General features: G+C 50.4%; 1 protein-coding gene across 4 annotated transcripts in view; it reads right to left on the reverse strand.

Moving 5' to 3' along the window:
• Positions 1-26,047, reverse strand: part of PAK5 (p21 (RAC1) activated kinase 5) — a 209,407-nt gene that overhangs the window by 76,913 nt on the left and 106,447 nt on the right. The window contains exon 1 of one of the 4 annotated variants that reach the window (XM_064709829.1): positions 1,646-1,838. The exons of the other annotated variants lie outside the window; for them this stretch is intronic. The gene's annotated coding sequence lies outside the window, so the exon portion shown is untranslated. Of the gene's footprint in view, positions 1-1,645; positions 1,839-26,047 lie in introns of those variants that run through there. 4 annotated transcript variants of the gene reach the window in all.

The following is a 26,047-nucleotide window of genomic DNA, read 5'->3' on the forward strand; positions in this document are numbered from 1 at the left end:
GCTTTTACTCAATTTATCTCCAATTAATACATTTGTTAGCATAAATACACAATTCCACATTGAGCAAGGACCTTTCATCAACCTAAAATGACCTACAGCCAAAGAAAAGTGACTAAGCCACAGCAATAGGCAGTAAGGCGAACCACAAGGAGTAACTCCCAAAGCTTTAGCTGGCACAGGCAGCTCTGAAACCAGCGCCCTGCCCCACGCAGCCAGGTCCCTCACTGCCACCTGAAACCCAGCAGAGCAGCTGCTCACCACGGGCAATCCACACACAGCAGAAACAGCAACGCACGGGCAGGAAAAAGAGCAAGGCAAAGGGCCATTTTGTGAAGCTCAACGTGAACCAGAGGAGATTCCCCAGTTTCCCGCCCAGCTCCTGGGGGGGCAGAGGGCCAGGGAGCCCCAGGAGCGGCACTACACCCACCGGTACCTCTGCAACACCCTGCGTGTGGCTCTGCACAGCCAGAGCCACCCCGCCAGCCGGCGAGCCAAGAGCTCTGTCCCCAGCAGCAGCAGCAGGGATGCTCCGTGCAGACAGCCCCAGTGCCGGCCGCGGCAGCGGGCAGGGCAGGGCAGCACGGCTGCTCCCTGCTGCACCCCCAGCAGCGCAGCGCAAGTTTCACCGCACAATAAAGGCAACACACTCGCAGCAATGATTCCTTTGGTGCTGTCTGGGCAGCAGGGACCAGAGATCGTTCTCAACACAGATACCAACTCGTTTCCTTCATTTCAGAAATGCTAAAGCACATAAAAAATTCTAAAATGAACGCGAAAGGCTACTAGCAGAGGAGTGTCACTGCTGGCCCCTCTCAAGTTCTTGGGAATTGTATCCTTACTGGCAATGACAGCCCATTAGATATAACACTGAATAAATTGGGGGGGGAAAAAATCCCATTGTTTCTTTCTGTTAGCAGAGGGCTGGTATGTAACAAAGAGGAAGAAAGGCAGCCTGCGTGCTGCTGGCGGGTTGGTAAAAAATTCTCAAGGTCTGATCGATACCATGAAAAAACCACCTCTCCTGGCCTGAGGCTGGAGTGTTATTCGAGCACAGCAGTCATATGCAGCTCATTTTCTTCAGCTGCGATGATCCGAGGCTCACGCACACTGAAAGAAGAGCGGAGTAGATTGCAGGCATTTCTAACCCTTTACATGAAAGAAAAAAAAAGAAAAAAGAGGGAGTAGAGGTATAGGGGCGCATGTAGGAGCATCTCGAGGAGCGTCTGCACGGCTCTCTGGGCACCTGTCCCTGGGGGAAACCCAAAAGCACATCATATTCGCGGAAAGTTGGGAGCAACTTCTGGGGGGGGGAATGTCAAAAAGCAAAATGGCTTAAAAAGAAAAAAGAAGAGAAAAGCCATTGTTGTAGGAAACCCCGGCGAGCTATCAAAAGCAACAGCAGCTACGGCGATCCACGGAGAGGAGCCGGGATGCCCTGGCACGCCCGCGGCCGTGCCGCTCCGCACAGGTGCGGCCGGGATGCCCGGGCCGTGCCTTTGTCTGCGGGCAGCGGCGCTGCCAGGAGCGCACAGCGCCGGGATCCAGGCTCCGGGCGGCCCCCGGCTCCCGCGGCCCCCGGGCAGGGACAGCCGCCGCCCGCGCCCCGGCCCCGCCGCCCTCTCTCCCCGCCTGCCCGCCTGCCTACCTCGGCCGCCGCCGTCACGCCGCCCCCAGCGCCATGTTCCGGCTACATCCGGGCCCGGCTCCGCTGGCTCCGCACGGCGCGGCCGCAGGTGCCGCCACCGCCCCCGTGCCAGCCCAGCCGAGCCGAGCCGAGCCCAGCCGAGCCGGGCGGGCGCAGCGCCGCCCCCGCAGCGGGCCCGCAGCCCCGCCCCGCCCGGAGCGCCGGGGCCGCGCTGCTACGGCCGGCGGCAGCTGCGCACCTGTGCGGCGCGGCCCGGCACGGCGCGGCACGGCACGGCACGGCACGGGGCTCTGGCCGGCTGTCCGCCGGCCGCCCCAACGGGCGCACACCGCGTCCGCACCGGCCCCGGCACCCCTGCGCGCACCGAGCGCTGCACGCACCGTGCGCTCGTACATCGCCCACCCATCCCTGCACCGCCCCGTGCACCTGCCCGCCCAAGCGCCCGCTCCTGCACCAGCCGAGGCGCCTGCCCCCAAACAGCCGTGCCTGCCCCCGCCATGTGGGCACCAGCTTGTGCGCCCGCCCGTGCGTGCATGTACCCATGTATCACCCACGTATTCCTGCAGCAACTCACGCACCTGGGCACCCACACACCCATTCCTGCACCCGCCCGGTCATGCACCAACCAATGCATCCATGCATGCAGCCACCCACCTGTGCACTCATCCACAGCCAAATCAAGTGCCCCGTCCACCAATGCATGCACCTGCCCATGTACCAATCCACACTCCTACCCACATCCATTCGTCTGCACCCCAACTCTGCAGCCATTCACCCACCCACTGCTTTTTGAACTTGGACCTCAGTTATTACATTTTTTTAAATATAAAAACAACCGTGCCAGTGTGTTTTGTTACCTGTAAGCTCTCCCCAGACAATGGGCAGGTGCTAAGGGACAAATCCGGTTAAGGCAAGTCATGGAAGGAAGCAATCAGAAGATGACAACAGACAAACCCCATCTAGCCCATCTAATTTTGGTGTATTACTGCTGGCAATTTGTGGCTGCCTCTGAAAGCTGCTCTAAGCCTACATTTTTATGAAATGTTCCATGAGAAAGATTAAGATTGCCTTTAATAAAGGTTTGTACCCATCCTTCCACATGCTAAATCAGTAGGAAGATGATGGTGTGTGCTCATGGATGACCACAAGCCTCCCTGTCAGGAAACACTAAGCACAAACAGCAAAGTGCTTTTCAGAGGCACCTGCAGCACAGGCTTCCTGGGAAGAAGAGACCCAAAGCTGACCTGATTGATACAGCCCTGCATGGGAGAGGAGTGATTTCATAGTTAATGATGTTGAATTGCACATCATTTCTGGTTTCTTTGATGCCTGTTTGCATTAACATGCGCTCTGTGTGGCAGGAGCAGAGAGGACTCGACAGGAACAGCTTGAAGACAAAGGTGCATTGGAGCTGTGTGGGGTGGATGTGCTGGGCCAGGCAGAGGGATGTGCCGAGGCTGAGGCTCTCACAGCACTAAGGCATCCAAGGCCCAAACAGGGTTTTGCACATATGAAAGACCCTATAACAACAACAACAACAAATCCATCAGAAATGTGCTCATCCATTACCCATCACAGCAGTGCTTGCTTCTGCTGTTTTCATGTTCTGCTCCATCACTGCTCTGCATAATGCTGAGACAAAAGGAGCTCCCTTGGCTCTCCCCAGCACGCGGTGTCACTGTTTGCTGGGATGGCCGAGCTCCTGCTCCAGCCTCTGCCCCTGCCCATGGCACTGCGGGGCCACTCTGCTTTCTGGGAGGGACCTGGGCCACACACCAGCACAAACAGCCCAAAATACAGCATAAAGTTATTCAAAACCCTGGGCCATAATTTTCACCTCCTAGATGTGGAATTCAGAGACAGGCTGGCTGGGGTCACCCTGAGTGGGTGCCATTGTTGAAGTGACTCTGTTGCTCCTGGTTTCCATTTCTTTGCAGTGGGTTTTGCAGCCAGAAGCATCATTTGGAATCAGCAGCTACCAAAGAACATTCAGGCTCTGGTAAAAACTCTGAACACCCAACCTCTCCCCAGAAAACCCCAAGCCAGGCTAAAACTTTAAGGGAAAACTCCCCACACCTTGGTTTTAAACCTCAGCCCAAAGCTGAAGCCTTTTCCTGGTGCATGAGAGCAGCAATAAGGTGGGACAAGGCGGTGAGGGTTTCCCTGCTCTGAGTCAGCATGAGTGGTGTGTGTCTGCAATGCAAGGTGCTGCATGTCACATCTTGGCATGCTGCACACAGCTTCTGGCAGGGCAACAAACAGAAACCAAGCCTTGGCTGTTTTGTCTTTAGTCTCAAGCGTGACTTGGAGGAAACTGTGTCAGGAATTGGCAGAATGGGCTGATGGCTGCCAAGCTGCAGCACCAGGAGGGAGGCACTGCACCACTCCAGGAGTGACAGGGAGGGAAGGAGGGAGCAGAAACCCCTCCACAGCCCAGGGGTGCAGGGAGAACGTCTGGCACAGAGCCTCAGTAGCAGGAACCTGCAGAGACTCACACGGAAGGGAGGCTGATCATCCACCAGCACAGGAAAATCCATCCTTGTATTCCCAGAGAGCCCTGGACTCTCTGTCTCCATGGCTGAAGCCAACAAGAAACCACGTCTCTAACTTGGGCATTAGTTCCTCCACTGAAGTCAGCTGAATTACCCTAAGGATGAATGTGACTATCTATCTAACACCTTCAGTCTAAAAAACAGATATACCCAAAGCTTTTACCTTACACACAATGGTATGAATCAGAAATATGGCTCCTCGAGTCATTGCAACTGCCCTGAGCTAGAGTTGATGCAAATTAAAGGCAGATAAAAATACAACATGTCCCTTTCCCAGAAAAATCAGAGAGCAGGATTATTTTTTTTTGTATTTATTGTTATACATTTAAAATTTGATAATTTTAATTTAAAACCTGAACCAGTGGCACTAAACATTATGGCCTAAATTTCATTGTAATACTAAAAGAAATAGCAGTTAACCTCTACAAGTTTTAGATTAAGTCAAGCCACTGCAGTGTCTGAAGTGTTTGCTGAACCAAGTGGAGCAGGGGATTTTTGAGACTCTAAGCCCATTTCCTACAGACCCATTTCTTTTCAGGATGCACAAAAAGACATTCTTCCTTTCAGTTCACTCCAATTTGAGAAAATCATTGGGGGTTGAAAACAAAAAGGGAACAGGAGATTGCACCTTCTCCCATATGAGTCTTTATAAGAATTTGGTGATTAGAAACACCCCAGCCTGCTGTCAGAGATAATATTTCCTGTGTTCAAGATGTCCATTTCAAATGCAGAATCAGTTTTGATACCTGTGTCCTTCCCCTTGCCCATCCCTCCATCATATTTAGGATTAGTATGTGATTAGTAACTAATGAATGTTACTTTTTTCTGCAGTGCACCTTAACATGAACATTAAAATAAGCCACGGAGTGGAGGCATCAGTCATCGGTTTGTCACATAAATGAAAATTGTTAAGTAACTTTAGACTTAATATGCAGATTCTTAAATAAATATGGTAATAGCATATCCTGATCACAAGTGAAAAAAGAGTACCAGGCTCCGGTGAGGAAGTATCAGTTGTTCCTTAGGAAAATAATTTAAAACTACAAATGAAGAGCAAGATTAATTTAAATAATCAATTTTGTGTTTCCTGCTAGCTGATTTAAATCATGATGAAAATTGTTGATTAAAGCCCCTTATTTAAATCTATGCCTCTTAATGAGAGTGCAAGCCTATGAACATAGGCCCATCATAGTAATAAAAGATTGTAGAGAAAAAATAACTTTCACAAGAATACTTCCAGGGCTGGAAGAGCATCATCCATCCTTTGCAAAAAGAAATGCATCTTAACCAGCCAAGCAATTCTTCACCCCTAAGCTCCTAACCCTGTGAAAAGATCAGGGATAGGGCAATAAGTCATAGGATATTCACAGCCACGTTATGTAAGTACAGCTGAACTGGTGATCCTTTTTGCTAACCATTGGAGAGGAAGATGAAGTATTGCTGGAATAATTAAACAGACAGGTTTGAATTCCCCAAGCAATGCAGACGAACGCCCTGTCCAGCTATTGGTGTTGGTGGCAGCAGCCTTTCAAGGTCCTGGGCTGCTGCAGCGGGAGGAGGGTGAAGGATGCAGGGCAGGGTGGGCCTTTGCCAAGCCAGCTCCTGTGCTCCTGTGCAGCCCCTGGCCTCTGTCCACAATGCTCTCTGAGGGCCACTCCTCTGGGAGCAGAACAGTGACTCTCATAACTGCACTTCAGGTCTCCTCTAAACATAAGGTGCCTTTGCTTTCCCTGTCAGTGTAAATCCAAGCCCAACAGCATTCACTAGGAATGTATAGAGAATGGAGACACCTGCATTTCACTGAGGGCTGTGTGAGCATCACCAGCCTGTACAGGAACTTTACATGTCCAACATGCACTGAAACAGGCTCTTCCCCATGGTCCTATTATCCACATTGCTTTTGACTCCTCTCCAAGTAGTCTGGGGTGCATTGGTGCAGCCCCATGGCCTGTCTCTCTGTCAGCAGGGGTGACAGTCCCCTCCATTTCTGCGCTGCTTGCTCCTCCCTGCTGCACTGCCCGCTCCTGGGCCCCAGCGGTGTCTCCCACAGAGATCTCTGCCCTTTTGGGAAGTGTACCACGGCATGAAAGCCTGAAGGCATGACCTTCACTGTAACTGACATCAGTCACCAGAGGACAGACTGAGAGAACAGGTACATTTCATAAAGGGAGTTTTAAAGTGATTGTATATTCTTGAGCCATGATTTCTGCTATGCCTGGTATTGTTACTGCCAACATTCTCATTGCTGAATGATCAAAAGATACACAAAGGTCTATAACTAGGGATATTTACACAGACTTATCCTCACACACCTGTGATTCCTGCCCTTCAACTCTTACTTCTGAGGGCAGCAATGGGCCCAACCATGCAAGGCAGAGCACAAGATGCTCTGTGGTTTGCATCTTCCCAGGACGTGGCTGCTCCAACTCCAGAGATAGCTCTGGGACCATGCAGGAGCTTCAGTGCTGCGATGTGCCCTGAGCATGGTCCTGTCCTGCCTGAGAGGACTGCAGTGTGGGACTGTGTCAGGCTCACATGGCTGAGATGGCCCTGTTCTGTCCTGTCCTGCCTGAGAGGACAGCAGTGTAGGACTGTATCAGGCTCACATGGCTGAGATGGCCCTGTTCTGTCCTGTCCTGTCCTGTCCTGTCCTGTCCTGCCTGAAAGGACTGCAGTGGGACTGTATCAGGCTCAGATGGCTGTCCCAGCTGCCAGAGTCCTGCTGTGTCTCAGGTTCAGGGACACAGTCCCTGTTTCAGGGACTTCTCAGCCTCTGCACTAAGGTTTGGGATCCATGAACAAAGGGGTTTGCTCCTTTTCCTCCCCCCAGCATTTTGCAAAAGCACTATTACACCTTTCTGTCACACTGCCCTGCAAATGTGCTTCCAAAAGCTGCCTTCTTTCCTCAAAGATCATTTCCAGTACTGAGCAAGATCTCTCAGAGCCCTTGACTTTGCAGCTGGCAAAGTTTACAACATGTTTACAATACCCTGCATAATTTGGCTATGAGATAATGTATAGTATAGTCCTTCAGTAGTGCACAGTGGGAAAAGAACAAGTGGAAAAAAATAAGGTAATGCAAAGCCAAGAAAAACAGATGGTAGCGAGCTCTCCAAGGGGCAAGAATGAATAAATAACTGCAGAATTTTTTTGTCTGAGGAAAAATATATTGTCAAATCAATAACACAGGTTTTAGGAAATGCAGACTAGATCAAATGTGCATTTTTCCAGTATTAAACAATGGCACTTCATCAGGACTGATGGTCTGTGCTGCACGTGTTTGCCTACATGAAACAGAGAGAAGTAAAAATAGCATTGCTCCAAAAAGTTCTTGTTTGACCTCAAGGTTACATTTCATACTTTCTGGGAAGTTCTGCAATAGGTAACAAGCCAAAAGTTCGGTGGAAATCAAAATGCCCCAGCACTTACTGTGCCCTTTAGCGGCTTTGTATCTTTGATAATCTTAGTCAGACCTGCAATTCTGAGAGAAAAGAACTTCCTGAATATTTTGGGAACATTCCTGTGCCTGCTGTTAGGGCCACAGGAAACTACACTATTTAATACAGCTTTAGGTTATCAAGTCCCACCCTGCTTGTTTTTCTCCCTCCAGCCCACAGTGTTTGTGCTCTTGGGCCTGAGATTTGCCTCATTTTTCCTTGGCCCCCAGCTAGAGAAGGAATCGTTTTGTCTCCCTGCTCTGTGAAGAGAGCTTACATCCCTTAATATGAAGCTCAGAACTACACACCAAAACAGCCCAAAATCTGAAAAACACAAAAACTCCAACTTGCGGCATGATAAGAACAATGGCTGCAGCATCCCCAGCGCTCACTGGGCCACGGTGATGTGCTGGGCTGTGGAGCAGACGGAATGCCAGGCTGGAAGGAGCTCTGTCAGTGGGACGTGAGCTCGCGGCCCTGTGAAAGGCCTGGGTGCTCCATCTCCAGGCTGGGTCCCTGGGCCGTGCTGGGACTCGCACAGACCAAACCCTGCAGATCTCCTGGGGAAGCTCCCCAAGGAGCCCCATCTAGGGAGGGCAGCCAGAGCCCAAAGCAGGGAACGAGCAACCCCCAGGGCTGAGGTGCCAGTGCACCATCTCGCAGCAGTGCTTTGAAAATATCAGCCTTTCCTTTCCTCACAGCACACGGGAGGTGGGGATAATCCATCTCCATTTCTGCTCCAGAACATCTGAACTCACAGTGCTGCCTGATTGTGAAAACTAACTGCATGTCAATAAATCAAAGCGATGGGGTATTTCTTGGAAGCCAGTAGCTGGCAGAAGCCATAGGAAAGGTCACCTCTTCATCTCACTGCTTTCTGGGAGGTGGTGAAGGCTCCATTATCATGCCCACAACACCATTGATAATATTTTCATTGAAGATCCATTCCCTGTTCTGCCCTGTTCTGAAGAGCAAAGTCACTGTTACTGCTGGGAGCAGAGCCTGAGCTCCTTAATACCACATACTGCTAAGGTCTGGAAGCAATCACTTTTCCTATGCAAAGGGAACCCTCCCTCTAAAAATCAAAGTCTTTCTGGGGAAGCAATAAGCCCACAGATGAGCCTCCCAGCTGCTAAAGCCCCTGCTGCCCCCCTGCAGGTGCCAAGCACTCCTCCCTCTAAGAGCAGCCCCAGGATGTGCAGGGGGCACCCCAGAATGTTCAGCTGGGTCCATGTGCCTGTGGCAGCTGCTGGGAATTGCTCAGAGGTGGCTCCTTTTGAGACGGGACAGGTTCCAAAGGACACGAGCTCTCGGAAGAGGCAATCACTGGGAATGCCTCCAGCTCCAGCCCCAAACTGCAAACTAAAGTACTTGCTTTTGTTGGAACATATGGCAAAACCCTGCATCCCACACGTGCTTTAATGCCAAGAGTGACTCTTAGTTTGGCATCCTGCATGGCAAAGAAGCCAGCAGGGGTTTTGTCCAAGAGAGAAGAGGGATGGAAGCAGGCATTTATCTCACTGCTATTTCAGCTTCTCTTCATTTCCTGGTCTGCACCACATCCCTGGGTCGGTCCAGCTCTGGCCATTCTTGGCTGTCCTCAGCCCCCTCACCTGAGTGTTTCTGTACCTGACCCTGACATTGCAGGCTACAAAGGACTGCATTGCAAGGACTTTGTAACCCAAGGCGTTTTTCTATTACAAACAATCCTTTGCACCAAATTCCAGGTAGGCTGATATTGTAATGTCATTCCAATCACCCGGTGGAATACTTGTCTATTCCTCCTTTACGAGTATCAGTACCCAGCCTATATTCTCTCTCTCATACTTAAGCCTCCAAAATTGCACTGATCAAAGCAACCTGCATTTATAAACTGATGTGCTCTTGCATTCGAGAGATTTGCCAAGTGCTAAATATAAGGTTTCCCACTATACTCAAATCAAATTCAAATTCCAGCTGCCTCTCAGCTAATATGCAGCAAAGGTTTAGCAGTACAAAGCCGTGTTTGTAGAATCAGACACCAAAGATGATTAAATTAAACTGAAAGGGGAATCAGTACAAGCCTGAAATTAGTTTGCTGAAGATACCAGAGTTCATTTCCTCCCACTGACAGACGGAGCCACCTCGTGACCTTTAGTGATCAGAGCAAACAGGATCATGCTTTGCCAAGTCTGCCCCCTCCATTCCCAGTAGTGCCCTGACTGAAAAGTCAGCTCCAGCTCTGCTGGCAGGGCAGGGGGCCTGCAGGATGCTCACACCAGTGCAGCAGTTCAGACACTGCCCTCTCCCCCACAGGCTGGGATCCATCTCCTCCCTCCAGCACATGCTCCCCAGCACTCCGGGTGTGCACTGAGATCGGAATAACAACTCCTGGGCTTATCTTGGTGGTCTCTGCTCTGAGCAGAGGACTCCTCTATCTTTGATTTGACCGCGAGGGTGAAACCAGGGAGGTGCCTGAAGCTGGCAGGGTGAGTTGATGAGATGTTGAGAGCAGGCAGGAGCAGGAAGGCATCCCAGGAGTGGGCAGGCAGTTACTTCCTTGGTTTCACTTTGCTAATCTGGCTCTTTTGAAACAGCATAAAAATTGCCAATGGAAAAAAAAATCCTAACTTTGGCTATAGGAAGAGAGCTGAAGGGATTTAAAGCATATGGTAGCAATAAAAAGTTGTTCACCTTCTCTCTCCCACCCTGCCCCATTAGCTGCTATTCTTGGGCATTGTCTCTGAGCACTCTGGATGATGGCTCCATGGAAAACCCCCTGCTGAAAACAAAAGCTTCTCTTGACTATCACATACACACAGGTTTGCCAAGACACCCTGTTCTCTCCCTGCAGCCCTTGTGCTGGTGCCATTCTGGGTCTCCTCCGAGCACAGACGGGAGAACAGCACCAGGCTGTTTGCTGTTCCTGCCTTGCTAATGTCACTGACCTGATTTACAGACCAGACTCAGACCACTGCTCCTGTTTGGGGACTGGTACAAACTGGTGCTGCTCCTCAGAGACTTGCACGTAGTCAATTTTCAACAACAGAAAGGATTTTCTCCCTGTAAGAGGCGAGGGCTAGCACAGCTCCTTGGCAACATTTAAATTGAAAGGATAAATTATAGGAGCAGTTATTCCAGTGCAGTGGCACAGGCTCTTAACCAAAACCCCTACTATCCAAATTCAATTAGACATAGCCCAGGAGGGAAAGAAAAAAGGCACAAAACTCTACTGATGGAGCTTCCTCTGCCAGCAGTACCTGGGTGTTCCTCTGCCATGCTCCAGGGGTAGCTGTGCCCTCTTCTGGGCAGAGCAGAGCCTCCCATTGGGCACTGGTGGCAGGAGAACAAAAAGCCCCCTCTCCATCAGCGCAGTGGCAGGAGAGGAGAGAACAGGCACCCTCAGCCGGGCCAGGAATGAGAAGGGAGATGGTCACACTGCGCTGAAAGCCAGGCTGGCTGAAGGGCTGCACTTGCAGGGAGGTGAGCAGGAGGGCCCAAAGGGAACCTCTCAGGAATGCAGCCAAGCAGGGCCCGTGCAGCAGCACCGCAGCTCCAGCTGCCCTGCCGCAGGCGGCTCCTGGCTCTTGCCTGGCTGAGCCTGGGCACTGCCAGGCAGCACGGCCATGCTCTGGGCACCGTCACACTGAGCTCCAGCCTTCCTCCTCACTACGGAGGATGCAAAAAGGATGCAAGGTTTGCTGCCACAAAATCCTGTCTGAATAAATATTGCAGCTCTAAATTTGAATTGGTGGAGCTCTTGGGGAGCACATCCTCACTGTGTTTGAGGCAACTGCCTCCTGCCAGACAAACACACACCGCTGAGCTCATGTGCTGCTGCAGCAGTACCTGAGGCCAGTTGGAAAAGCCAATATGGTCCATTTCTCCTGCAAGATCTCCCAGGGGAAATATGCCTCAGCCAGGCTCAGTACTTCCCTTGTGCTATATCTGTATGGAAATTGCATGCTTTAAGGTTTTGTTTGGGATGGCAAATAAGTCAGACCTTGCTGAAAAGCCTGGGCTGGGCATTCTCAGAGAAAAGCAGTGCATGGTCCTGCTCCCTGACAGCTGAGCCACACTAAGTAACAGATGAGGGCCGTACTGCCACAAACTGTTTTGCAGGCTTCCCCACACAAACAAGGCACTAACCACGGCTTTTCTTCCATGGCTGGAGGCCAACACGCCTCTGGGCAGCATGAGGATGGCCCCACACCAGCTAGTTTCTGTTGACTGACAAGCATCTCCTCCTTCTCTTCTTCTGGCTGAAGGCTGGCTCAGTTTGTGATGGCAGAAGCCTTGCAAGAGCAATTTTAAAGGTGCTTACAAAAACAAACAAACACACCACATCCCTGCCATCATTTGTCATCTGCCCCAGACCTGTTTTACACGCTTCTCACTTGCAGGAAATCATCCATGACTTGAGGAAATGCTCTTTTTGACATCTTCCTTTCTGTGAACTTTGTGTTTCCAAGTGAACATGTTTGAGACACGGGCCTGGGCAAAGAGCTGCAAACAAGGGTGAGGACCAGTCCTGGGGCTGGCAGTGCCATGTTGCCCTCTCCTGCCAGGCTCCCCAACAGATGCTAATCCACTGTCTGTGATTACTCTCTCTAGGATCTTTAAATCCAGGCTTTGGGGATTAAGGAGCCACCCCCCCCTTTCCCAAATGAGGGAATCCTCCCTTAATCCATTCCTGCAGGCACAGCACCACCAGGAAAAACCCAGCATTTTCTGGGGAGTGTGGTCCTGACTCTTTGTATTGCGAGGCTGTACAGAACACCACACCCAAATGCCTGTGCTTGAGAGCCCTTCAGCATCACAGCTCTGGTCACAGATCACACCTCATAACCCAAACCCCTCTCACTGCCCCTTTCTGGTGTTGTTTGGGTGTTACCTGGGGTCTCCCTCCCTGGTACAGGCACTGAAAGCCCCTCCCAGCCCCACTGCCCCCGGTGCTCTGGAGACAGCCCCTCCACAAAGGATGCAGCCTTTGGGGTGCTGATCACTGCTCAGCACCCAGTGGCTGGAGCAAATAAAAACAAGAACTGAGGGAAAGTGCCAAAACACAGTCAATCTTTAACCAGCTCAGGGAAGATATGGTCTCAATTGTCCTTATTCAGCATTCACCTCTGGGTGCCTTTCACCAGTTTTAACCCACATTTCAAGGCTGCAAAGCCTGCACAAACCAAGCAGGTTTGCTTAATTGCAGTGCTCCCCCCGTCCTCCCATGCCCAGCTGCTTTTCCACCCATGCTTGCAAGAAGCCCTTTCTCTCTGGGGATGTTTTTTCCAGGTGACCTGTGGACACTGACACCAGCCACACTGAGCCCAACCCACAGCAAGGAGCACGTCCCAGTTCCCACTCTGGCTCACCCACAGGGCTGTGCTCACTTATCTCAACTTTTCACTCTATTTTGAGTTGTCAAGGCTGGCTGAACGTCCCCCTGCCACCCTGTACTGTGCCAGTGCCAGCCCTGGTTTATGGGACAGATTTTGGGGGAAAGGATAATTCACAGTGTAATGCTGTATCCCTGATCAACCTGAAAATCCATTCCTCCAGCTCCCAGTCACGTGGCTCCAAGAAAGTCAGATTTTGTAAAAATCTTAAAAAACTTTCAAGACATATATAGGCTGTTTACAACCTACATAAGACTAATTTACACAGAGTGAAAACACAACTCTTCATAGATCTAAACAGAAACAACCCGTGTGCCAACACCAGCCACTGAAAGCATCCTGAAGGCCAGCCCGTGTCCGTGGCTCTGCGCTCTGCCGGGGCAGGGCTGACACGGCGCTCTGCCGTCCCAGGAGCTCCCTCCAGCGAGGCCAGCCGGGCTCAGCCCTGCCGGACCGAGCCGGGGCGGCTCTGGCCGCTGCCGGACCCAGCCGGACCCTGCCGGTCCGAGCCGGGGCGGCTCTGGCCGCTGCCCCTCGGGCAGCTCCGGAGCGCACAGGAGGGCTCGGCTCTGACTGGGAGCCCAGCCGGGGCACAGCACCCTCCATGGCGCTGATTTATTTATGCTCTCTCTCCCTCGCTGCAGCAAGGATGGCTTTCCCTTCTAATCCCTTTCCGCCGTGGTGTGCTCCAGCTTAGCGGGCTGTGCTGGGGGAGGGGAGGCTGGGCTGGATCCGTGCCGGGGAACAAAGAGGCAGAACCGCCCGGCACCGCTCGCAGCCCGAGCGGGGAAGGGGCCGCGGCGGCAGCAGCAGCTCCCCCTGCCCCTCCATTCCCCCAGGCTCTGCCCACGCTGGCACCAATAACCTTCGGGAGGCACGGCACTGCTCTAGGCCCCGAATCCTGCTCGCAGGAAGGAATGCTCATCCCGACAGGCTCATTGTCATGGCAACGGGAGATGCCTTCCCTTCCTGTAAGGGCGCCGCTGTGCCGGGGGATGCAGGGCAGGTCTGCTGGGAGCTGCCCTGGAGGCCATGGAGCAAGGAGAGGCAGGATCCCCAAGGAGCAGTCCCAGGGCAGGCCATGGAGAGGCACGATCCCCAAGGAGCAGTCCCAGGGCAGGCCATCTCCAGCACAGCACAGACCCACAGGACAGACGGAGACAGCAGTTTAGGTGGCTCTGACATCAGCATGTAGCAAAGCGGGGATGATGGCAGTAGGGCCTTTGGATAATCCCAAGTCATACCTGCTCCCTTTAATGAGTTACTTGGATGGATAATATACTTCTGTGAATCACATTTTCGGCACAGGGTGAACCTTGTGCCAGGAGGTCTTAGCAGTGAAATAAAATTAACCCATTTTCTCTTCTAGTCATACAGAGAATGCACAGCCAGCAACCCCTGCTCTTGAGAGCTTCCAGCTCAAAACCTGATCTTTTTCACGAGGAAGACAGACAAAAACCTAGAAACAAGCTGGGAACAAATGCTACAGCAACGTTCTGCCTGGAAACACACAAATACCCCTGACAGTGCCAAGCCTTGAACGGAATCAGTCACAATTTAAAGTCTGCCATCATCATCTCTAGACGGGCACCATGGAGAACACAAAGCAAGGGCAATATACTTCCCCCAAATCGGGAATGGCACTCGCTTTTCCCTGTCTCCCAGCTTTCAGCTGGAGCAGGAGCCCCCATTCCCAGCACTGCCTAAGCCTGGCAGCGAGCAGGTAAGGTGACAAATTCTGAGCGAATTAGAGAAAAGCCATCATTTGCCATAAATGCTGCATTGATTTTGGACGGCAGAAGCTCAGCTGACCCAGCATAGACCCAAGAGGTCCTTTCCTTCAGGAAAACCACTGAGAAGGAAGCTGTACTTTTCTTTAGCGGACTTTTGTGGAGACCTTTGCAATGCCACCTCTAGGCCAGTGGTGGGAAAGCAAGAGCCACGTGTTCTGCTCCTGGCTTTTTCTTCTGTCACAACGTGTATCATCAAACGAGTACTGAAATGCTGCCCATTTCACACAGAATTGCTGCCTGTAGGAAGATTTCATTAATTGCAAATGAGAGCAGGACTTGGCCCACACAGTGGAAGTAATAGATGGTCCCTATAATTAAACGTTAAGTGTACGTCCATTGATTTACCCGCAGTATTTCAAAATAATTAGACTGGCGCAATAGATCTTAGTCTCTGTGAATTTAATATCCCAGAAATCATTTACAGTTTTCCTGAGTCTACCTGCTTTGTGAAATGCTGTATTTCTCCTGCGACTCAGTGCTAAAGCAAGGGCAATTTAGTGAAATCCAGTGAGGCATGCATTGTATGCTAAAGCACCATTTCCTTTTCTGTTTCCCAGGTGAACAGTTTACAGTTTAACACCAGAACTTTTTCTATATGTTTCCTTAGATTTACCTTCCTAAAGAATTGGAATTTTAATTCATCCTTGGAAAATCCTTAGGATGCTGTAAACAAGAAAGGAAAGTTTCAGGAAGGCCAGAGAGGAAGTTTTCAAGAACATTTAAAGCACCCCAGAAAATCAACATCAATTTCCTTAGTCTCCATTCCCAGGCTACTAACCACAGTGCCACTGTGAATGATTAACCTTTTCTCAACGTATCTGACTTCTGCCTTTATACAACCAGCCTTTAAGAGTCCTGTCTCAAGGAGGAAAAGATACAGGGGCATCTGATAAGCCTTTGGGTCTGGAGCTTGGTGAAGTACAAGGGACCTGCAGCAGGTACAGCATCTCCTTACTTTGCTGGTTTAGCTTGGAATGAACAAGTAAATCTGGAGCTGGAAAACAAGACACTTATTTCCAGTAACTGAAATGAGGGACAAGGCAGAGAGCTGCTGGTTGTGAAAGCAGAACATGGAGACCATAAACCTCTTCAATTTGCTGGCTGTGGGTAGCATCACCCTTACCTGCTAACACAGCTCTGGATGCAAAACATGTTTGATAAGCCTGGGGTTTGCTTATGCATCCAACACACTTGATAGTATTTCATACACCTGAAGTCCACTTATTTGCATGTTTAATTGCATTCTAGTTTCTACCTAAGAGCTATTGACTCAAGTTGCCAGGAAAAAAAGTAAAAACAGAACACAAACCCCAAGTAAATGCCAAAGTTAGAGCATTAGGCGCTGAAAAGCCAACATAAATACCATACATACTCAGCTCCAATTTTTAACCTGCATGTGAGTCATCCTTTTATTCGGTGGAGGGGCTGTTCTTAATTACAGATGGACACATTTGAAAGGTTAGCAAATTACAACCAGTTTTCTTTAGATGAATGGCAAACTCAGCCAAAGAATCTTAGCTTAATATCACTGACAGCCGAGTAACACCTCCCCTGCCCCTCTAAGGTCCACTAGCTTACAAATACAGTGCTCCCAGCCCAGCTGTATCGGTCCTCTCTGATATTCCCACAGTGTCCACTCAGCTGGGGTGCCTCAAAACCCCCTTGCTGGGCTGTGAAGTGGCTGATGCTTGCTCTGAAGTCCTTGATGTAGGCCGGGTTTAACATCTGTTGATTTCAAAAGAAGCCTACCCACTGAGTTGTACATACTTTGAATTAAGCCCTGTGTACATAGATTTTCCAGGTAGGGCAATGAAGGGCTTGGTTATTCTGTCCTCATTAACACTGATGGGGTCTGGGCATGCTGATAGTTTGCAGCTTTAGAAATGGCAGCCATAAAGCACAATTGCACTCATGTACAGCCTACATGTCTTCTTCTTTGCTGGGATTCAGCAAGAGCTGTTTCTGGTTATAAAACACAGTTATTGGTGAAAACAGCCCGCACCCAGAGCAATGATGAGACAGGGGAATTTATTCCATCACACAGACCTGTTGATTAAAACCATCATTCATATCACTGAGAAATGAACAGCCACAGAGACAAACTACCCTGGAGCCTGCTCTTTCATTCTCTAGTAATCATTTCACACAACATAATTATCTTGAAAAGTTGCTGATGACAAGGCTAAAATACAAAAATATTCACGAGTATCTCCACAAACAGTTTATTGATGTGCTTGCTAAATTTTCAGCACACACAGAGGTTGGCAGAGGTCTTTGCTTGTCTGCATTAACATTTGCATTTGCTGTTCATATGAAAATACAGGCTTGATGATGTTAATTGCAGCTCTTTCATCTTTCTGCTTCAAGCTGTGTTTTAACTGACCTAGCTCAAATCTGCAGAGCTAAAGGGATCCAGAACCAGAGGGATACATCCTGTCTGCTATCTTCTGTGATGTTCCACCACACACCCTCCAATCTGATCCTCCAGCCAGCTAAGACATCAGTGCCCAAGCTCTCCTGTCTAAAGGCACTGCTGGGGTAGCTCGGGTCATCTGGGCAGAAAAAGGATGCACAGATCTATTTCATTATATTCTCCTGTGAATGGCACAGTCTCACATGAAGACAAAGCTTGTGTGAGGTTCCAGGGGTGTGAAGGTGCCCACGTGGGCTGTACCACAGCTGTGGGCAGCAGCTCAGGCCTGAATCACGAGGCACAGAGGCAGATTCTGTGGTTACAGTGATCAGCGTCATGTTGTGGCACAACACCATGAACCTTGGGCCCAGATGGAAGGGGTGCCTCTGTGCCTGTGTGTGCTGCACTTCCCAGCAGCACTGCCAACTCCTGCCTCGCTTCAGGAGGAGGAAGAACACAGAATGCCAAGGGCTGAGGAGAGCTGCTGCATGCTTACAGCAATGGGAGGCACAGGCAGACATGGCTTCAGCTTTTCCTGGGAATAGACCCAGCGAGCAGTGAGGGATCAAAGGCTCTCCTGTGCTCTGCTGCACACCTCCCCTGCTCTCGGGGGAAGACTGGAGGCACAGGAAGGGAGATAGAGAGGCCTTGTTCCTGACAGCAGCCCACAGAGAGCTGGGCTTTGCAGCTGGCCAGGAGCTGCACACGGGCTTGCAGGAGGGGATTATTTGGGCTCTCTGCAAGAAGGAGGCAGTGGAGCATATGTTTTTAGACAGAAAGTACAAAACCAAAATGAAAATACACAAGCGTTTGTTATCTGAGGCTATGAGCTGTATCTTGCAGATTCAGGGAGGCAGCTTGGCTGAATCCCTCTGGAGGCACCAAAGCCTGACTGGGAGCAGGGCCAGAAAAATCAGTGCTTGGAAAAACACTGCTGAAAGATTACAGTTCATCCATACAGGAGCAATTAGGATTTTGCCAGTGAAATGATTGAGTCCAGGCAAGTACATTTGGAGAAAGATGCCCTCGGGAGGAGAGGGAGGCTGAGCAGCTGGAGCCATGCCTCTGCAGGGCCACCAGGCTGGCTGTGGGCACTCGCTGGCCACTGCAGGGCTCCAGAGCCCAGAGGAGAGGGACACTGACACACCATCCTTGGGTAGGGAGAAAGAGGATTGGAGCCACAACCAAAGCCTTACAAACACCACCTTCACCAGACCCAATCTATTGCTGTCAGGCCTCTGAAAGTCACACTTTTGGGGCTTGCCCGCAATGCTTCGGAAAGAGAGACCAGAAATGAAGGTAATTCAGGTGAAACACTGGATCATTGCAGGTGAAAAGGACACCTGACACACTTGCAACTGGTTGATGTTATTGAAAAGGTATTTTGTAGGGAAGACTCCTCTGCAACAGCTTACCCAAAGCAGGGTGTTTGTTTTACCTGCTCAGTTCCCTGCAGGGAGCTTCCTTTGCTTTTCCAGAGACAAACCTCTAACAGAGACCACTGAGTATTTCTGATCTATGCTGGTACACAGAACTACAGAATGCATTGACAGGCAAAAGCAATTTAATTGCAGTCAGGCTCCAATTTCAAATCCTCAGCCTCTGACCTTCAAGAAAAGTCTGACTATGGTGAGCACAGAGAGCACATCCATCACTGTGCTGGGGAAGAAGAATGGGAAGCCAAAAGCCAGAGTGTGTCCATTTTGAAAATTAGCAGTTCATACTTGTGCTCTGCATTTAACAAGCTTCTGAATAAAGATTTTCAGGGTTTCCCAAATATGATTTCTTCTCTGGCTTAAGTCAATTTGGTATCTGTACACTCAAGAAAAGCCCATGTGTTTAAGTCAGAAAATCTGCATTAATATTAATGTTGAGCAGGAAAGCAATTTGGAAGTTGGACTATTTGGCAGTTCTAAGAAATGTACTCAAAGGTGTGCTTAACCCAAGACATAAGCCATTCTTGTCACCGCCCAGCAGGTTCAAAGGACAAGAAGAAGTGATGTCAGTGGCTTTTTCCAGCATGGGAAGGATGCAGCAAACATGAGCACCCAACTGATTATCCCAGGGCACCTCCACCCTAATTGTCACTGCAACACAGAGCTCCCTGGTGGCTTCCATCAAGTCATTCCTCCTGTCTGACCTAATTTTCTCAGCTGCAGAAGCAGGATAATACTGACTCATACAGGGTTTGTGATGGGAAAAGGATTTATTTTGTCTTATAAACCACAACTGAGAGATGCCAGGAGTTAAAGGCCCAGTGTGGCAGCAGCAGAGATATGCAGGATCTCTCACATGAGGAATGGGGTGCTTAATCAGCTGGGGCTGACCCAGGGACAGGAGGCAGCACTGGCATTTCTAAATGGGCAACAGTCATTCTGATTGATTATTCTGTAATTTATCTATATATTTATTTTTCCATTCATCCATCCTAGAGACCATTGAATAATCTGTGATTTTGTTAAATGAATGTATCATGAACATATCATTTTGTACTTTTTTTTCCTTATAAATATTGGCATTTTGTTCCACTCTGTAAACTGGTTATTGCTGACAGGGTAACATAAAACTTTGAGAACGTGTATTGCAGGGACTCAGGTCTCCCACACAAGACAGACAGGCCAGGTACATAAGATCACCCTAAAAATGTGGCAGACCTCCTGCCTGTGCATTTCTGCTGCTCTCCAGACCTCTGCTGAGTCTCCTGGTTCTCTGGAGGGAATCCTTCATGTTCTCCTATCAGTGAAACCTGACAAATCTCCACTGGGGGTCTCTGTTCTTCAGTTTCCAGGTTCAGTGCCAGCTCAATGCCCTGACACTGACCCGAGGTTCTCCAAGGAAAGACCTGAGAGGCACCAGGAAGGGCAGGAGGGCTGTGGGTGAAACCGTGCTGGCTTCCCAAAGGGAGCTGCTGACCCCCCACCCAGGGCAGGTGCTTTACAGACAGCACTGGAAACCCCATTTCCCTGCACTATTGCCTTTTCTCAACTAGACCCCCTCTGGACTATTCCCCACTCACCTGCAGGCAGTACTTGATAGCCATGAACACTCCTAAGGAAGTACAGAAGAGCTGAGGTTGGAAAGGACCTCATTTCCCTAGTCTAACTCCCCTGGTCAGCACAGTCAGCCAGAGCAGGATGTCCAGCTCTGTATCCAGCTGCATTTTCACTGTCCATACACATGGAGAGCTTCCAAGACCCACAGCACTGCTCCTGTAGTGAGTTATCACACAACTCCTGAGAACCAAACCAGCTCTGACAAGGACACTGAACTCAGATGTGCACAAAGGCTCCTCCTGTGAACCCAACTCGTTTTACAAGGCCATGAGAAGCAGGACCAGAGTTGTGGCAAGATGCACTGCTGGGCTCTACAAGAGCTCTCACAGCTGTAAGGAGCCCCATGGGCTGGCCTAGGGCTGCAGTTCAGACACAGGGCAGAGCTACAAGCCTTCAGGGGGCTGCAGAGGAGGCCGCAGGGCACACCAGGGCGGGGGGCCAGAGCACTGGGGGCACACTGAGCCCTGGCTGCACTGAGGCTCAGCCCATGGCCCTCTCCTCAGCAACGCCTCATCAGGGCTGCCCTTGCAGGCTGCGTGCTGACGGCACAGCGCAGCCCAGGGCTCGGGCTGGAAGAAGGGCCGGAGGTACTGCTGGGTTTGCAGAACACCAGCATCCAAAGGAAGCTGCTTCTGCAAGCAATGTGCTTCAGGAATAGCTGACCTTTTCAAGGATTTGAGATGCAGAACAGAAACATTCAAAGAATGTGCATATATACCATTAAAACATTACTGCAAGTCCCCAGTGGCTACAAAACTCGCTGCCAAAATCTGAGAGAAGACAAAAGATTCTATTTCTGGCAATGTATTAGTCAAATTAATTAACACAGGACTTTGTTGTAACTCAAGGGTCTCAAACTGACTGATAATATTTGTGAAGGTTTCAAAAATTTCTATAGATCACAACTCTTTCTTTAACCCTAAGAGATTCTATGGAAGACATAAAAAGAGATTTTAACTGAAAAGGTCACTGCTTGCAAGCCAAGACAGGAATAATTTAGAGGTGTCTGTGGGATGTAAGTTTGACCCTGTGCCATGATGTGTCCCCTCTCCCAGGGAGGGGCTCCCAGGCCCCGAGGGCTGTGCCCACCCCCTGCACTGCTGTGGGGCAGCTCTGTGCACACCCTGCACTGCTGTGGGGCAGCTCTGTGCCCACGCCCTGCACTGCTGTGGGGCAGCTCTGGGCACACACCCTGCACTGCTGTGGGGCAGCTCTGGGCACACCCTGCACTGCTGTGGGCAGCTCTGTGCCCACCCTGCACTGCTGTGGCAGCTCTGGGCACACACCTACATGCTGTGGGACAGCTCTGTGCCCACCCCCTGCACTGCTGTGGGGCAGCTCTGGGCACTCCCTGCACTGCTGTGGGGCAGCTCTGGGCACACACCCTGCACTGCTGTGGGGCAGCTCTGTGCCACGCTGTGCACACCCTGCACTGCTGTGGGGCAGCTCTGGGCACTCCCTGCACTGCTGTGGGGCAGCTCTGGGCACACCCCCTGCACTGCTGTGGGGCAGCTCTGTGCCACGCTGTGCCCACACCCTGCACCTCTCACAGCAGCTGCCTTTTGCACTCTCTCCTCTGTGCTCCTGCTCCACTCATTAGCACCATGTTTAACAGTGAGCAAGAAGCTGCAAGTGAAAGGAAATTTTCCTTCAGAAAAGAAAAATGGGAAGAGTACTAGAGCATCTAATGAGATATATACAGTATACATAAATAGGTCAGTATTTTATTGAATCACTAAGGAACACCCTTTATAAAAGATTTTAAAAAAAGAAAACTGGGAGTTTTCTTCTTTAGATTCATGACCAGAATAGTAAAGTAGTGTCAAACATCACAGAACATTTGGATGCATCCATTAATAAGCAACAGGGAGTTTTATTTCTAGGAGCCAGGTAGGACTACGCTACCAGGTAATTAGTGAACTTGCCATCAACTACTGCTTCTGGTACCAAACTGAAAATTAAAAAAGTATTAGCTAGTCACTGTTTTCATTTCACCTCAGGAAGTCTGCAAGAGATACAATATTCCTTACTCAATGTATATAATCCCCAGACTTACTGAATGGAAACAAATCAGCCTCTCAACTTTTCTAATAATAAAAATTTTCAAGAAAGGAAGTGAAAAAAAATAGCAACCTTTATTCTCCCCCACTCCCCCTTGCAACTTTTTTCCCTTTTTAAGTCTAATTTTACCTCATTTCATGTTGCTACTGAAAAAGAGAGAAAGGAAAACAAATACAAAGAGAATAGAGCAAAAATTAAACTCTGTTTCTGCTCTTGGGAACCAAACAACGCTCGGTGGCTTTAAACAAGAGTTTCCATTCAGTGGGGAACTGGGTGATCCTGCATGCAGCGTAACACTGTGGAGCTGGGATTGCAATCAAACAGAAGGGAAGGAGCAGCAGCTGCTTTGGGAGCCCCAGAGGCTGCTGGAGGGCTGCAGAACTGCTGACCCCCCAAGAGCCCTGCAGGCTCTCACTGCACTCACCCTCGAGCTCTGCAATGCCTTCAGCTCTCCTGAGCACACTCCCCATCACAAACCAATTTGTACCTCCCCTTCCTCTGCAGAATAACCCCAGAGTGCAGGGAAGCCATTGTACCACCGACATCAAATTTAACACTATTGAAATTATTGCATTCATAAACACTACTGAAATAATTTCATTCACAAACTCAAAATGCCCATGGAAGGCCAAATGACAACTGCACCAAGCTCACACCTGGATCCTCAGCCCGTGCCTCAGAGCCCTGTGGTGCCCCTGTAAAGCCTCCAAGTCTCCTGGAGGTTTGGCTCCAAGGATGGGGTTTCTATGAAAAACATTGCTTTGTATTGCTCCTTTAGGAGCACCAGGAACACAGAGAGTGGACAGAGCTTCAGGACCTGCTTGAAAGAGGTCTGAGGTAAGGCTCTAATTATACACAGCCCTAACAGCACTGACAAGATTTAAAAATGCACAGCTCCCTGTAACAGGCATTTTGAACCATGTGGTCAAGCCAGTGTTGGCACCAAGCCTCCAACAAAGGTGCTGTCCCCTTTTCTGGTGGCCAGCAGTTCTGGCAAGCCTAAATAGAGGCTGATGTAGCAATTCCAATAGATCACAGTTTGTGTGCCTAAAGAAGGACCAAGCCCAGAAGCAGAGGCAGCTAGCTGCTTGTTCTCCCACCACCACAATTCCCAGCCCAACAGAGGAGTGCTGCAGCAGCACTGGCATCCCAAATCTCTGCTCCCCTGCACAGGTCTCCCTTTCCCTCTCACAGACAGGAGATTTGGGTTTTTTCTGCCTCTTTAGCACATCCATTTGTGGAGAGAGCTGTGACCAGGGGGACTCAGGCCTGCCATGACATCTCCAGCTCACACCTCCAGTGGAAGCCCCAAATCACTGCTGAAAGCAGGCAGACAGCTCCTGAGGGGGGCCCAGGAGACCCAAGGGATCACTCAATAACCCAGCTCACAGGGCACACCTATGCACTCAGCTTCTCACTCAGCATGAGAAACAGCAAACCCCATGCACAAGTGGAGCATGAATCAGCCATTTCTTGAGCAGGCTTGAAAAGAACAACCTACTCCATTGAAATGGCCCAGCAGCACAAGGGTTAATGCTGGCCAGGAAAGGATTCAGTGGAAACCCTTGGAAGAGCTGGGCTGGGAACTGCAGTGCAAACCACAAACAGGAGTGGGGACAGCTGATGTGTCACTGCTGCCCCATGGGTCACCAGCTGGCAAAATAGATTTATGCTTGTGAATATGGTAATACAAAACCCAGGGCAAGCCTGAGCTCTTTACTGTCTCCAGATATTACAGCAGTGGAGACAGAAATTAAAAAAAAAAAAATTAAAAATCACTGCTTTTGAAGTGTTTTCTTGACCTGCACTAGCACCTCTCACTTTAATATTTATTTGTTGACTAAGAAGAATCACTGAAGAAAGAAATAATTTCTTGGGGGAAAAAATTTATAAATAAAATAATTTTCTCAGTGCTTCTGGGTAGCTGGTGGTTCACCCCTTAAAACCAGAGGATTTCTGGGGAAGAGCAGAAGGGTCAGCCTAGAAGAAGGGTGACAATACTGACTCAAGATGATCAGGGAGGGGGGAAGCAGCTGCTGTGAGCCCCCCAGAATGAGAGGAGGGGTCCCCCAGGGCTGTGAGCCCCCAGAACGAGGGGAGGTGTCCCCCAGGGATGTTTTAACTTCCCAGAATGAGGGGAGGTGTCCCCCAGGGCTGCGAGCCCCCCAAACAAGGAGGGGGGAGCTTTGCCAGCCCGCGCTGCTGCAGCGCCTCTGGCGGCCAACAGGTGGCGTCACGGCACTCACGATAAACGCCATTTACTAGAGAAAGGTAATTTTGTAAAATATCCCTTTCTTCCTAAGCCAAAAGCCCAAGGGCGCCAACGATTTTTGTTTTCCTAGAAAAGTGACCCTGGATCTGAGGTGAAACGTCGGCCTTCCGTGAAACAGAAACACACTACCCCAACTGCATCAGCATGGGAGCACGGTGAGGAAATAAAGCTTCCAACTGGGCTCACCCACAGGCAAAAGCCCAAACAGCCGGGGCCAGCGAGGAAAGACTGGGGCCAGTGCCTCCACTCCCCTTCTCCTGCCTTTTGGGCTGGCCTTTAGTCTCCAGCGTTTAGAGCAGCATGGAGCTTTTCACGCTCCGTCAGCACACTTAACAAGCAGCGTGTGCAAACTCCTTGTTTGCAGAGGCAGTGCCTTAAGCATTTCCTTTCTGGCAGCGAAAAGGACCCTTTCTGGCCAGGACTGCAAGATTGCAGGAGGCTCAGGCTGCCCACCAAGCCTGGCAGGTATGGCCTGATCAGCCCGCAGACAGCAGCTTGCCCTGCTCACAGGTGAGACACAGCAGGGCCAGGGCCACCCCTGCTGCTGCCCCATGGCTGGCATCCCTCCATGGCTGGGATCCACGGCCAGTGGCACCCTCAGGCATGGCACCCACAGCCACTCAGTTTGCCTCACCAGCGCGAGGGACTCGTGTGCTCTCCAGCCCAGTCAGCACTGAGCACAGGCATTTGCACTCGTGGCTCCTGGGCCAGGAATGGGAATGATGCCTCTTTCTGCTAAATAAGCAGTGGAGGTTTGCCTTTTCCCTCACTGAGTCTCTGCAGGCCATGTCCTGCCCCAGGCTTCCAGCAAGAAGGGCTGAAAGATTTGTAAAAGCTCTTGGTGAGTAAAATAAGCCCCTCAAACACAGCCCTGCTGCTCTCAGTGCTGCTGAGCCACTGGAAAGCAAACTGGGTGCTACATCCCCACTCCAAAGAATGAGCTGCATGTTTGTACACATGCTGGGTGGGGTGCACAGAGTGGGTTTGGGGTGCAGCTGACAGCAACACCACCCCAAAAGCACCTGGAGCTGGATGGCTGTGACACACAACCCCATTGATCCCCAAGATGGGATCTGCACGGAGGACGAGCGAGAAGGACCAGTAAAACATGTGTGGGTCGTGCTGACAGCCTGTCCCACGCTCCCAGAGCCTTTCCAGCTGCAACAGGGAATGAACACAACTCCCACCTGCAACACAACCACACCTTCTTAGGGGGGCCCTTCACATGGGCCCACAGCAACAAGAAATAATAAAAACACCGGTGTTTAAAGAGCAGGTTCTGATGCCAAGGGTTGAGTGGTGACCAGCAGCACTTCCTCCATGACCAAGAAGGGACAGAAAGGCTGGCCTCCAGCCTCAGCGAGAAAGCACAAGAAGAGCTGGCATCCCTCCTGACTCTCTTCTGGAGGCCAGCTGAGTCTCAGTGATGCAGCACTCACCTTTGCT

This window comes from Zonotrichia leucophrys, chromosome 3 (genome assembly GCF_028769735.1).
Source record: "Zonotrichia leucophrys gambelii isolate GWCS_2022_RI chromosome 3, RI_Zleu_2.0, whole genome shotgun sequence".
In the NCBI taxonomy this organism is placed as follows: domain Eukaryota; kingdom Metazoa; phylum Chordata; class Aves; order Passeriformes; family Passerellidae; genus Zonotrichia; species Zonotrichia leucophrys.